This window comes from Sminthopsis crassicaudata, chromosome 6, assembly GCF_048593235.1.
Source record: "Sminthopsis crassicaudata isolate SCR6 chromosome 6, ASM4859323v1, whole genome shotgun sequence".
Taxonomy (NCBI): domain Eukaryota; kingdom Metazoa; phylum Chordata; class Mammalia; order Dasyuromorphia; family Dasyuridae; genus Sminthopsis; species Sminthopsis crassicaudata.
In genome coordinates this window covers 172,522,391-172,537,102 of record NC_133622.1, presented here as the reverse complement: position 1 = coordinate 172,537,102, position 14,712 = coordinate 172,522,391, and positions in this window count along the sequence as shown.

Below are 14,712 nucleotides of genomic sequence, written 5' to 3'. Positions count from 1 at the left end.
ATTGTAGGGAGAAGGGAAAAGAAGTTTATATAGGAGAAATTGATTTGGGGAAGTTTGAAGCTGGGGAGCCATACCTTTTTAGGTGAATGGATTTAATAATCTTTAAGCCAGTATTTCTGAATCCTCAGGGGGTTAATCCAAAAGACTGATTTCTAAATGAGATCAACAAGACAAGACTTTAGGAGTATTTTGGCCTGTTTCCAGTCTGCAAAAAGCACAGATTTAGACTGAAAGAGACTGTTGAGGAAAAGTAGTCCAAACTCATTATTATATGTGGAAGCCAAAGTCACCCAAATAATGAATAGCAGAATCAAGATTTGAACCCAAGGCCACTGGGGGGTAAAAGGAAAATGCATTTAGGACTGAATATGTAGTTTTGAATTCCAACTTTTCCCCCTTACTAGCTGTATAACTTGAACAAGCCTCTTATCCTTCCTGGGCCTCATTCTTGTTGTCATTTATAAAATAAGTCAATTCGTCTAGATCCTAAACTGTGTTTCTTGACTCCATCTGGTATCTCATAACTGAATGTGAGGGTCATGGAATTATGATTTATTGCCAGTAAAGGTTTGGTTTGCATTCCTATTTTCCATACCTATATGCCCAGGGTCACATAAAAATTTCTCAGGCAAAAAGAGATCACAAGTAGAGAAAGTTTAAGAGGCCCTGATCTAGATGATTCGAGATCTTTCCCTGCACAAAGTGAGTCTGTTCCTCTCTCCTCACACCAGCTGTAGCCTGCCTCTCTACAAAGGTTATTCAGACAGATCTGTAGCTATCTAGTCGTTATCACCACCGGTGGTGCAGCATTTCCTTCCCTAAGTGTCTCCTAAAATAGGACATGCTCTGTGGGTGGATTGAAGTTATCCTAGCTGGAAGTCGCCTTAGGGAAATCCTTCAGGTCAAACTGCATGATAGGTATGAACAAAGACTTGTGGGTCATGGGCAAGACTTCCCCAAGGGGACAGATGCTGACTCCAGTGATTCCATTCTCAATCCTGAACTCCTCTGGTAGGGAAGGACTTTTTTATATAGTCCTTCTGAATAAGTTCTAGGTAATAGAAGTTCTATTATCTATAGGACTTCTAGATAAGAATACCACGTGATAGATCATGGAAGGACCCAGTTCTCCCAGCAAATGTCCAAATAGTAAACATGAGTCAGCAACAGTAATGAGTAAGCTCTTCCCTCTGCTCGGGGACTGCACAAGCCTGTGGGTACTTGGCAAAGGCTATACCAGGAAAGTCAGCATGCACTCTAGTAAATGGCCTGTGGGCAAGTTAAAAATGGACACATCAGTGGAATTCAGTGACAGCCCCAGCTCAGGGCAATTGGGCTTGAAATCAAGGGGCTTTTGCTCTTGCCTGTCAGGACAGAAATAGGGGGCAGAACCAAGCTGCATAAGGTAGGGAGACAGCTTGGCTGGGGACTTCTGAGTACCAGGAGCCACAGCTAGAAATAATCAACTCAACACCACATCCTCTGTGCCAGAGACCAACGATAACTCCAAAAAAATGGAGCTTTAGCAGGCCACACCAGGAGATGGGACCCACTTGGAATTGAGGCTTTTATGAGGGAAAACAAAAGCCAGCACCAGGACCTTAGATTAGCGTCAGAATCCAGGGATTCAGGAAGAAGGGGCCAAATCATCCCTATTCCATAGAAAGGCAGGATCAAACAGGTCCTGCCTCATTCATCCAAGAATGGACGAGTAGATGGGATCTGGCTCTTTCACAAAGCCCCAAGCCAGGAAATGAGAGTAACAGAAGCGAACGCCTACTGGGATCATGAAGTGGCTTATGAGGAGGTGAAGAAGAGATAACTCCACAGTGACAAGTGGCTTAACCATAGTACATGAAGCCACAGACTGGCACACATTTACACACAAAACAATAATAATAAAAAAAATAGCCTTGTAATTCTGGAGGAAAAAATAGAAAAGAGACTTTTTTGTCCACTCACTGCAGGCCCTTAATTCTCTCTTTTTTTTTCCTGAGACAATGGGAGTTAAGTGACTTGCCCAGGGTCACACAGCCAGCAAGTATTAAGTGTTTGAGGTCATATTCGAACTCAGGTCCTCCTGACTTCAGGGCTGGTGCTCTATCCACTACACTATCTAGCTGCTCCCAGACCCTTAATTCTGTCACAAACACACACATGTTCAGACACCTGTTGCCCTCCCAGGAGCAAGGCAAACGTGAGAAAGTAGCAGGAAAGCTTGTTTCTTGCAAGCAGAATGAGAGCCCAAGAAGGGGGCCTAGCTTAGAAATGATGCTGGAAAATATTTATCTTACAGTGGACTTCCTGAAAAATAGAATGGAACAAACATCTCAATGGTCCCATGGGTGTAGCAGGAGCAATGTCCTGGCTCCATAACTCTCGTGCCTGACAGATTACTTTTTCCTTAAAAGGATTGAAATCTTCCTTGAGACTTTGTTGGTTCAATGGACTACAGGCTCAGGCCCTTTGATGTCCTTTCCTCATTGTCCAAGTACCAGAGCCAAAAGAGACCTAGGGCGCACTACTCCTTGGTTGCTGGTTCATGAGGTATGACTCAGGCTGTGGAGGTCAGCCCAGCTGAATCAGCTTGAGGTATCTTCAGTGCCCATCCTTGTTCCAATTCTCCTTCTATGGTTAAGTAAACTTCTTTTTCTCAACTGTTAAATGACCAACAAATACTTTATTTTATTTCCATATCAAACCTAAACTGACAAAGGGACTGACTAAGACAGAGACAACAAGAAGCATTGGAATAAAGTCAAAAGATTGAAAAAAAAGAAGGAAAAAATGAGTGTGGATGTGACTGAGGTTCTCCTGGCTGCAGAGCTCTAGCCATTGAGCAATTTAGCTGCCCTGTGGCTGGTGACAAAAGGTAAGTTCAAGGGAACCTGGAAGGATTTGAATCAATAGATAACAAAATGAAGTAGGACCAGGACTACATTGTAAAAAATATAATTGTCACATTGTAATCAAGATAATTGTGAAAGAACTGTGATTCGGACAATGACCAATCACAACTCCAGAAGGCTGACAGTGATTCATGTTTCCCACGTCTTGTCCGGAGATACAGAGTGAATCATACATTTTCAGACATGGCTAATGCATGGATTTGTTTTGGTTGACTGTTTGTTGTAAAGGAAAGCTTTTTGTGAGGTAGGAGGTAGAGGTATGGAAGGAATTATAGGAATCTAGTGATTGTGATACCCCCTAAAAAAATCCTGAAAAAATAGACCATCAGTTAAAAATTTTTTTAACTTATATCAATAAGAATACAATGAAATTCACAAGTGGACACTGACATGAAGTGCCATGTTGGAACTTCCATGATAAATTTAACATGTACTTTTTCTTTAAAAAATCAAATAAGCTGTGTATAATCAAGTTTCATAATGTCCCATACAGTCTCTTTTTCTTGTTGTTTTTGTACAAGGGAATGTTTGTTTCTGTTGATGCTTGTCAAGTTCATAATAGCGAAAAAGAAAAATAAAAAACTGAAAAAGAATGTACAGTCAAAAGAAGAGTTATAGTCCTGAAAAAAGTAAACTGAGTTCCCCCTCCACAAAAACAAACAGACAAAAACTCCAAAGAGAACTAAAAAATATGCCAGACAGACCTAATTGGAACATCCCAAGGGAAAAGAAATCACAGTAAGTCATTTCTGCAGAACAGCACATACAGAAAGGGCCCCAGTGAGATTATGTAACAAGTTTATAATGGACCAAATCAGGATACATTTCATGATTTTCTCCAGCTTGAGTGATGGTATCAGCATCAGATGATGGTAGTGATCCAAGGCTGAGGCTCGATAAGACAAGGGGGACAAGGTTTTTAACAGGATAGTGTAGAGTTGAACTGACTTGACTTGAGCAAGATGGGGAAAGGAGAAGAGTGTGGCTAGTATACTGGTAAAAGCTTAGGATTAAGAACTAAGGGGTTGAGGTATTGGAGGTCGGTGTAGAAAAAGAGCAAGTTTTGGGTTGTAAGGTTGAAGGAGAGGTAGAATAAAAACAAACAAACAAAAATCCAAAGTTCATGAACATAGAACTGGTCTGTGATGGCAAGTTTGAGTATATGACCATCTTTATGTGTAGCTGAAGTAGGAAGGAGGATGAGGAGAGCAAGTGAAATGAATGCATTAAGGAATTATGAAGTCAGAGCATTTGACGGAATATCAATATGTTGAAGTCCCCTAGTATGAAGGCAAGAGTTGAGATAAAGTCTGTGAGTAAGTGAAGAAAGGGAGTGAGTGTCCTGTGTCCTGCTGGTTGATAGAGAACAGCCACCAGGGCTTTGATTTAATAGATAGGGATTGAGTGAACATCCAAAGAGAAGTTACTTAGTGATGGTAGAAATGGCAGTAGAAAGCAAAAAAGAATGGTCCAACTTTCCTGTGAGCAGAGGAAATAAGTGAGAATGAAGCTGGTGCTGGCCAGAAAAGCTGTGTATTCAGGAGGGAGTCAGGTCTGTAAGAATCAGAAGATGGAAGCAATGGGAAAGGAAAAGATTTAAGATGAAAGTAAATTTGTTGCCTTTTGGATCAAACATTCCAGAGAACACAATGGAAGGGGTGGGTAGCTTTAGTGTGGGACATTGGGATAGGGGAAGGATTCAGGGGAATAAGGCACAGGGAAGTAGGAGACAGGTTTGAATGACGATTAGGGATTCAGAATCACTGAGATGGTGAGGGTATGGCTGGGGTAGAGTTTGTTAATCTTGGAGGAATGAGTTTAAGTTGGTTTTTTATCCTTGTGATTTGGCCTCTGGATGGAGGACGTTAGGCAGTTCAGACCAGGGGATTAGTTGGAAGCTGAAGGAATAGTGTTACTCTCGTTCCCCCAAGGCAGGTGACCTGGCTGGAGCCATGATGGAATGGTCTTTTTCCTTTTCAAATGGAAGGTGTCTGGTGCTCCATGGAATGCAGTTGAAGAGAACTTCCTGAAGGAGACAAGAGGGAGAGAGTTCCTAAGCAAAATAATCTGTAAATAACCGTGTTCAAAAATAAATGATCATAGCTTTTTGTGATGTCTGAGATGAAAGAATGCCCATCAATTGAGAAATGGTTCTACATCCAGAAAAAGATCTAAGAAGACTGAATGTAAATCAGCACATGCTATGTTCACTTTTTTCTTTATTTTTATCCCTCCCGTGGTTTTCCCCTTTTGCTCTGATTTTTCTCTCCCAACATAAAGCAATGTGTATTAAAAATAATTGGGAAATGGTTTGCCAAGTTATAGTATTTACATACATGTGATGTAAAACTTGGGCAGTAAGAAATTATGGGGATGATTTTTGGAGAAACCTGCAAAGACTTGTGTGAAATTTTGCAGAACCAGGAAAACAATTTATACAATGGCTACAACATTGTAAAAACAAACAACTCTGATCACCATAATGCCCTACCACAATTCCAGAGAACTAATGATAAAGCATGCTGAGATATGAAGGACATCAGAATGCAGAATGAGGAAACACTTTTTTTTTTAAATATATGATCACTGTGGAAATTGTTTTGCTATATACTACATGTCTGCAACACAAGCTTTGTTTTTCTTTCTTTTTCACTTGGTGGTATGAATGGAAGCAATGCATAGTTTTGCTGATTTTTTTTTTTTTAACTCAAATCTCACTTCTGAAACTTAGCTTTATGTGACCTTAGGGAAATCATTGACCTCAGCCAACTCAGTACAGGGAAGGGTGCCAGATTATACATCAGAGCATGGATTTAATTAGAGGCTCCACCATTTACTACCTTATGATCTTAGACAAGTCACTTGCCTCAGTTTCCTTCTCAGCAAAACAAGAGACTTGAATTAACTGATCTCTAATGTTCCTATCATCTTAGATTCTATAATCCTATGATCTACTAAACCATGGATTTATAAATTTAAGACCTGAATTTGTTCCCTTTTGGAGAGTTTCTCACATTGCTGAGATCCTAAGAAGAGCATGTGATAAAATATATCTACTTTTTAGTATGTTATCCAGCTTGTCATAGCATTTTAAAAAATTAATTTATAGGGGGCAGCGAGGTGGCTGCCCTATCACAAACACATACCACAATTTATTCAGCTATTCCCCAATTGCTAGGCATCCCCTCAATTTCTAATATTTTTTTCCTGAGAAGAGAGCTGCTATGAACATTTTTTGTAAATATAGGTTATTTTCCTTTTTTTTTTTCTGAATTTCTTTTGGTTTTCATGCCTAATAGTGGTATTGTTATGTTAAAGGATATGCATGAATTTGAGCCCTTTGGGCACAGATTATATCTTTTGATCATTTATCAATTGGGATATGGCTCTTATTTTTTATAAATTTGATTCAGTTCCTCTGTGTTTGAGAAATGAGGCCTTATCAGAGAAACTTGCTTTGAAAATTTGTTTATAATTACTATTGCTAATTGTGTTTCCTTATTTATTCTCTCTCTCTTTTCACTCTGTCCCTCCTCAAAAGTATTTTGTTACTAAGCACTCCCTTTCCCAACAAGACCTCTCTTTTATCATCTTCCCCCCCTTCCCATATCCTATTCCATTCCTATTTTCCTTCAGGGTATTATAGATTTCTAAACCCCTATTGAGTATGTATGTTATTTCCTATTTAAACCAATTTTGATGAGAGTAAGATATACTCACTCATTCTCTTCTCCCTCTCTTCCCTTCCACTGCAAAAGCTTTTTCTTGCCAATTTTATGGCAGATAATTTGCACCATTCCACTTCTCCCTTTCCCTTTCTCCCAGTACATTCCTCTCTCATCCCTTAATTTCATCATTAAAAAAAAAATATCCCTTCATATTTAACTCATACCTGTACCCTCTATTCTCTGAGATTCTGGAATAACACAACATTCAATAACTCAAGAAAGCAGCAACAAGACCAGCCCAGACCTAGAAGTACACAGAGCTCACTCATAATATCAAAGCTAAAGTCAGGAAAGTAAACTTGAAAAATGAGCAAACAAATAAAAAAAAAAGAAAAAGTTATTATGGTGACAGGGATGCTCAAGACAAAAATCTTGAAGAAGAAAATCACTCCAAAACATTTATAAGCAAAGCTTCAAAGCAAATTACTGTTTTGACTAAAATTCAACTAAAATTTCTAGAAGAGATAAAGCAAAAGTTTAAAAAAGAGGATTAGAGGGAAAAATGGGAAAGAAATTAGAGCTATGAAAGAAAGAATTAAAAAAGGAATTAATTTCATACGAGGCTTTTCTCAAGCAGCAAAACCCCCTGAAGATTAGAATGAACCAAAATTAAGCCAATGACTCCATGAAACAAAAAGAAATATTAAGAATCTTTGGATTAATCTGAACCAAATAGCCTTAAAAAGATTCTGATATTCCAGATATGTGGAGAATAAACATAAATATATAAAACCAAGAAAGCAATAGTTCAGTGATCAACAAACAGTTCTCAGAAGAATTACAAACTTCTTACAGCTGTATAAATATGGCTTTGAATCATTAATCATATGAGAAATGCAGATTTAAACAAATGAGGTTTTGCCTCACATCTTGAAGAATGGCAAAAAAAAAAAAAAAAAAAAGAAAAGAAAATAGAAATAGTCAATGTTGAACGAAATATAGGAAAAAAGGCAGCTAATGCACCCTTAGAGGGTCTGTGAATTTGAATAAATTCATGTCTTCCTCTGTGTAGACACCTGAAGATGATAGGATTGGATTGTTCTGCAGAACCATCACAGATTTGGGTGGAAGCTCGGTTACATGTAACAAGGGGATGATCATAATAGCACTTCCTTCACTCAATTGTTTTAAGGATCAAATGGGATAAAATAAGTAAAACCCTTTGCAAACTTTAATTAAAGATATGAATGCTAATTGGTAGGAAGCTGGGAGACTTCAAGTATAGAATGTTGTATACACTATCCGACATTGTAATTGGGTGAGTTAAATGTTTTTAACTTTTTAAATTTTGTCACAATGGTTGAGCCATGGGTTTGGGGTGGAGTGTATACCTGTCAATGACCATGATGTATATATAAAAAACATCAATAAAATTTACTTTTTAAAATAAAATTCCAGCTTCTGCAAATTTACTAAAGGGATAAAACACTACACAATTAGCTATAATATAAAATATTTATGATATAGACATTAGAAAAATGCAAAACATTTTGCAAACTTCTTCAAGGCTCCATGGTCTATGTTATAACAGAACAAGACTGAAGTGTACATATCTCTTATGTGTAATAGCCACTTGTTCATACAATCCAACATTTGTTAAGTGATTGCTAGGTGTGTGAATATAAAGATAGAACAAAACAGTGCTTGAGTACATATATACTTGGGATTTACAGAAGCAAGATAAATGTATGACCAGTATTTTTAAAATGAGTTAGATAGGTAGATATTACCCTAATATTACCCTAAAATTAGGGTAACTAATATACTTCATTTTGCAATCTCAAAAGAAAGCCAGGAAGACCTTCAACATATTGCATGTACTTTTGACAGAGAATTTGTGGTAGGACAAGGACAAGAATTTCACAGGATGAGCTGAGATCTCTTATCTTTAAAAAAGGTATCAACAAAGTAATTGCAGTAGTAGAAAAACAAAATCCGAGACCCAGTTGTAATGATAAATTTAGAGCTGGAAGCAGCCTCAGATTTCATTGTTATTTACTACCTGTGTGACCATGGGCAATCATAACTTCCTTGTGTCTTAATTCCTTATCTTAAAATTGAGGGACTTTTATGCAAGAACTTGGGATGTTCCCTTCTAGTTTTAAATCTGTATTCCTGTGATAAAATGAGATGATCTATCTAAAGTACTTTGAAAAAATGTAAACCATTTCATAAATGTCAATCATTATTATAAAGAAGCAAAGTGGAGAAGTGGACAGAGTATCCTGTCTGGATCCAAATCCACCTTTAGATACTTCTAACTGGGTTACTCTAGATAAGTCATTTAACCTTGTTTGCCTCAGTTTTCTCATATGTAAAATGAGCTGGAGAAGGAAATGGCAAACCCCTCCAGTATCTTTGCCAAGAAACCCCCAAATGGAGTCAGAGTCGGAATGAAACCTTTTCCCCCTTCTTGCCTGCCTTCCCTATTCCCTCTTTACCATGCCAGTGTTTGAACAATAATAGAGTTAGGAATTTAATTCCCTCCCCAACCTAATATCCAAAGCTGAGATTTGCAACTCATCTCAAGGAGTGATGTGGCATAAAAGTCAAAACTTGGGCCCATATGCTATTATCTGGAAAAACTTTTCTTCATCCATGACACTGAAACTTTCATTTCTGGACAATGAGAAAATATAACTGACTCTAAAGAAATAAAAATAAAGAAACATCAGAAATATAACTGACAATACACAACAACTCTGTGTAATGTATTATTATTAACCCCATTTTACAGAGAAGAAGACCGAGATAAACAGAAGTAAAGTGACTTACTCAGGCAAGATTCAAACTCAGGTATTCGTGGTTCCAGATTCAGTGTTCTGTCTAGTACACTAACTTGCCTCTCTATAGCAGAAAATATCTTTACAATCAGGCAATTGACCAAAAGGTATGAGAATATATTTGGGGGGAGTTATTTGTTGAAAAAAAGATTTTTTGTATGTTTTTATTCAGGAAAGCAAAATATTGCCATAAGATCTATTGTCTGAGAAAGTTTCTCTCGTAAATATTAAGCACAATTACAAAATACTTTTCACATAAATAAAGTTACATCTACACATGGAAGAATATCAATTGCTCATGGATAGGCTGAGCTAATAATAATAAAAATGACAATTCTACCTAAATTAATCTATTTATTCAGTGCCAAGACAATCAAATTGCCAAGAAATTACTTTACAGCTAGAAAAAATAAGAAGAAAACTCATCTGTAAAAACAAAAAGTAAGAATTTCGAAAGAATTAATGAAAAAAAATTAATAAGGTGGCCTAGCTGCACCAGACCTAAAATTATATTATAGAGCATTGGTCACCATAGATATGTTAAGTTCATGGAAGATGCCTTAATAAGCATCCTAGCTGTGATGTCAGAGACTGTTTGTTGTCTGAGGATCAACCCAGCTAAATTCAGAAAAGCTGGTCATCATCAGGTTGCTGGCAGATGAATTGTTCATCCACAGGGACCTGGGGAGACCAGATCCTGAAAACATTAATATGTTCGGTACTTTACAAGTCACAGTTCGATAAGGCAATCCTCATAAATGAGAAATCTCTGGGGTTTTCATTACTACTTCAAAAGGGAATGGAAAAACTTTTAATTATTTGCCAAACTTGGATTTCACATAGCATATAGCAAATATGCTGTATGGATAGACATGTCAGCAAGAAATCTGTCTAATTCTTCATCTTACTGGAGTAGAGGAACTCTCCTTTGTTTTTTGCTCCAGACTAGTTCTATTCTGTTTAGAAAGCTTATGTTTCACAATGTCTAGGCTCGAGACCATTCTCTTGGAATATCTCAAGAAAATTATTGAGCAAATGTTTTCAAGGTGACTTAATCTTTTGATTTTCATTTTTAGAATTTAGAAATTCATTTATTTTCAAGTACTTTTAAAAAACTTTTTATTGATATCATTTTGTTTTTATGTCATTTCATTTCCCAATATGGCCCTCCTTCTTCCACTATATATTCATTCCTTATAACAAAGAATTTTAAGAAGAGGGGGAAAAAAAATCAGTTGAGCAAATGGAGTTACCTAAAAGGTTCTAAGATGTTTATAATAAAGCAAAGCTTTGAGAAAGTGTATCCCTCCACTCTCCAGTCCTCCAGTCAAAGAAGAGAAACAACTGAAGTAGTGGGGAAAGTACTAAGATATCAATCTAACCCTACAGTTTGTGTAACATCCCTTATCCAGAGGCTCTTATATTTCATCAGCATTGTAGTGAACAATTATATAGCACTTTAAGGTTTGCAAAGAGATTTCCATATTATATCTTTTGATCCTTAAAACAACATAGGGATGAAAAAATGATCCCCATTTTACAGATAAGGTAACTGAAGCATGGGATATTGTAAGTGACTTGTCTAGGGTTACACAGAAAGTAAGAATCTAAGGCTGAATTTGAACTCAGATCCTCCAGACTTTAAGTTCATCACTCTATGTGTTGCATCATTCTGAAATTAAACTTGGTTGCTATATTTTTTTTTTGTACCACATATTTTTTATTGTTGTTGTTACTGTTCTTTCTACTTGCATTGTTAGAGGCCATTGTTTTCCTGGTTCTACTTTACTCTCCATCTGTTTGTATAAGTCTCCTCAAGCTTCTTGATATGATTGATATTCATCATATTCATTGTTTCTTACAGCTCAGGGATGTTCTTTTATATTTATATACTACCATTTTTTTTCCATTCGAATATGGGGATCTTAAGGAGGGTGATTCCCTCTACCAATGTATACGGTTATTTTCTCTGCAGTTTTAATTTTAGAGGTTTCCTGGGGCACAAGGATTTACAGTGACTTGTCCAGAGCTATAAAGCAAATATGTGTCAAAAAGTAGAACTTGATTCCTGGTCTTCCAAAGTCCACAGCTGATTATTTCTGCTTCTCTCAACAAATACTTATCAAATGAGGAGTCAGCACTGTGCTAAGCTTTGCTTACATATAAAAAAGAAGAAACACTTGGTTTCTTTCTTTTTTGTTTTTGGATAATTCTAAATATGACATCATATCATGGAATTCCAGAGTTTGGTGGGACCTCAATGTCCACCTAGTCCAATGCAGTCCAGGAAAAGAACAATCTCTACAAGAATCCATCAAATGGATATTCAGGCTGCCAACACTCCCAAATGGACTGAAATCAGATTAAAATATAATTGGAAAATATTTAATAAAATAAAATATAAAATATTTAACAATAAAATATGTAAAAACAAAAGTTTAATTCAGTTCAATAAACATTTATTAAGTGCCTACTATGTGCCAAGCACTAAGTTGAGCATTGGGGATATACATAAACAAACAAACAAACAAAAAGATAGTCCCTGTCCTCAAGGAGCTTACAATCTAAAGAGGGGAGACAGTACATAAAAGGAAGCCAAAAGGGTTAGAGTATGTCAGGACACAATGTCCCACGGAGTTGAAAGAAGCAGAACTGCTGGTAAAAAATGGAGAGTTACCTAGAAAGTTCTAAGATGCTTATAATAAAGAAAAGTTTTAAAGGCTTATTGCTCCACCTTTGAGTTAGAGGAGAGAGGCAACCGAAGGAGCTGAGAAAGTGCTGACCATCAAAAACTGAATCAATTAATGTGGCAATGAGATTTCAGGTGATCAGCTTATCCTGGAAGGAACATGATGCTTCATGCAATCAAAACCAAGAGTGGCTGGGAGAATAAAATATAAAATTAATATGTGATTTTCTAAGTCAATGTATGGCCTGCAGGGATTCTTATGTGTGGCTTAATGGCCCCATTTCTATTTGAGATCATCAGTATTGCTCTATAACACATCCAGCAAATGTTGGACTTGACACTTGACACTCAATCTGTGACTCCAAAAAGTTATATAGTACGTGCAGCAGCTAAATCCTGGTTGAAATCATCCATGCTGACAGGCTACAACAGATTGAGGGTAACCAGCAGGCCTCATACCCATGAGTGAGGTAGGGGGGATGTCTCCCCCAGGTATGTGAAGACTTCCCCCAGTGGAATGGCCAGATGAGAACAATTTGTTCCAATGGCCATAAAAACAACTGAAGTAGGCACTGTGGAATATTTCAGTGGTCAGACATTAGATACATCTGCATCCCAGACCATCTCCTGTTGTCTTGATTTTTGTCTTGCCACTGAACTCTGGAAGTTGACTTCTGTGACTCTGGAAGAGAGAAAAGTTGATGACTTTATGCAACTCTATCTCACTTAACTCAATTCACACACTAGTCAAGACATCACCCCAAGGTGCCTCTGGAGCTCTTCAAAAACAAAGTACAAATAAATAACAACAATCAACTTATGAAGAACTCTAATCGTCAACATTAACTTATCTGTATGTAGCGTCCACTGTTGCACCTTGTTCTACCCTGGACCAAATAGAACAAGTCTGATCAGTCTTACATAAGACAATTTATTAAACATCTGAAAAGTGCTATCATGTCATCACCCCCCTTGACCCTCTCAAAATTTTTCTTTTCTAAATTTCATATTCACACATTCTTCAATCAGTCCTTACAAGGCCTCTCACCATTCTGAATGTTTTTTAACTTACCGATAAGCTTATTAAAATATAATATCCAAAAAAAAAAAAAAAAGTGATAGGAGGTCAAAGGACAGAGCCATAAGGATAGCTGGGAGAACAGGCAGGAACAGTAAGCTCACCTTTTTTCTCCTTTCTATAGATTCCCCTTAATTTGTGAGCTTGACAGGTTTCTTAGTCCATCAGCCCTGGGAAAAGAGCTTGTTTGGGTTATATAGTTCCCAAACAAGGAGTAAGTTTACTGGGAATCTATTAGCTTATTACATAGAAATAATTTCTAATGATCGGTTTTTACAGCAAGACAGGTTTAAATTCAAGAAGGAGAAGAACGCAAAACAACCAAAAGATGTTAAGTGAAATCTCTTATGATTGTGAGGCCGTTAAACTTTGTTACTGTGAAAAGACTAGTTTAAATTGGTTGTATTAAAGTCACCTTAAAGAACATGTTTTACTATTTTAAAAAAAAGTGACAACCAAAATTTAACATACTACTCAAATGTTCAAACCAGGGTTTGGAATCCTGTAAATCTATATGTCTCATTATTCCTTTTGAAAAATGTATAATTTCCCCAGTTACATATAAAACAACATATTGTGTGATATATATATACACATTCATTTTTTATATATTTCCATATGAATCATATTGGGAAAGAAAAATCAGAACTAAAGGAGAAAACCATGAGAGAAAAAAATAATCCAGAAGAAAAAAAAGTGAATATAGCATGTGTTGAGTTGCATTCATTTTCCATAGTTCTCTCTCAGTTTGCAGACGGCCTTTTCCATCAAAGGTTATTGGGATTGCTTTGGTTCAGTAATCCCTTAGAAGAACCAAGTCTATTGTAGTTGATCATCACACAGTCTTGCTGTTGCTGTGTACAATGTTTTCCTAGTTCTGTTTGTTTCACTCAACATCAGTTCATGAAAATCTTTCCAGACATTTCTAAAATCAGCCTGTTCATCATTTTTTATAGAACAATAATATTCCATACCATTCATATACCATAACTTATTCAGCATTCCTCAATTGATGAGCATCCATTCATTTCCCAACTATTTTCCACCACAAAAATAGCTGCTACAAACATTTTTGCACATGTGGGTCCTTTTCCTTCTTTTATGATTTCTTTGGGATACAGACTCAATAGTGGCAGTGCTGGATCAAAGGGTATGCACAGTTTTATAGCCCTTTGTATGCCTCATTATTCCTAAAAGGTATTTCTCTCAATGCAACCCAAAAGTACATTAGTTTTTGTGTGTGAACATGTGGTGTGGGTATGTGTGTATGTGCACTACATATGTCTGAACCTGTAACTTTCTTGACATAGCCAAGTAGAAGAATATCCCAGGAGTATTCCAGTATCATCAGCACAGAGATGAGTAACACAAATAGCCACTACAAAAGACTCAAGCTTGAGGAAATGCATCATCAATCATAAAGTCAGCTCCTCCCATATACCCAATACAAAAGAACAAATAGCAACAACAACCCAATATAAATGAATAGGTGAAAAAAATAAAAAGCATTTATGCTTACATAAAT